The sequence below is a fragment of the Wasmannia auropunctata genome, unplaced genomic scaffold (assembly GCF_000956235.1).
Source record: "Wasmannia auropunctata unplaced genomic scaffold, wasmannia.A_1.0 LD336106.1, whole genome shotgun sequence".
Classification (NCBI taxonomy): domain Eukaryota; kingdom Metazoa; phylum Arthropoda; class Insecta; order Hymenoptera; family Formicidae; genus Wasmannia; species Wasmannia auropunctata.
In genome coordinates this window covers 140,164-140,988 of record NW_012026784.1, presented here as the reverse complement: position 1 = coordinate 140,988, position 825 = coordinate 140,164, and positions in this window count along the sequence as shown.

The following is an 825-nucleotide window of genomic DNA, read 5'->3' as shown; positions in this document are numbered from 1 at the left end:
TAACTCAATTTCGATAATTAGATATTTTTGCGATAAGCGCATGAATGATGTCAATATTTAAATATGAGTCCAATAGACAAGGGCACCCCGCAATCGCGCGCGCAATGTACCATGCCTGAGCGCGCGAATTTCAGACGCCGTAATAGGATAACTTTAATCGGTTATAATTTGAAAAGTATTATAGCCTCGACATTTTCGTATAAGAGTTTTCGTCTTAGAATGCTCTTTAGAATCTGCCAGTAAAAAGACATACGACCTTTCTGGGACACCCTGTATACTACGTATATATGCTAATTGAATTTAATTAAGTTAATTGTCTAATGACTTGACTCATCTTATTGAGATTTAGAAAAATTATTTATTATTCTATGTATATATGCTAATAGAACTTTATGCTAATTAAATTTAATTAAGTTAATTGTCTAATAACTTGACTCATCTTATTGAGATTTAGAAAAATTACTTTTTAGTCATGATTATTGTTATATGCCTAAGAACCTATTAACAAATACAAAATATTTAGTTTATTTTGTTTTTTCTACTTTATTCCATTTTAATATTTATTTTTTATTTATTTTATTTTAGTTATTTCATTATATCATTCCTTATTTTAATAAACCGAAAAGATTAGATAGATCCCTACGCAAGATAAGACGTATCATAAATCACAAGTAAAACATTAAAGCATGTATTGCTTCAACTCGACACATCGTTAGAAAATTATTTTTTATTTCTACAATAGATAATAGCTATGTGATAGGCGGGTTTTATTTGATTTGATTCATTATTTTATCTAATTTTATACATATATTCATTTTATTTTAA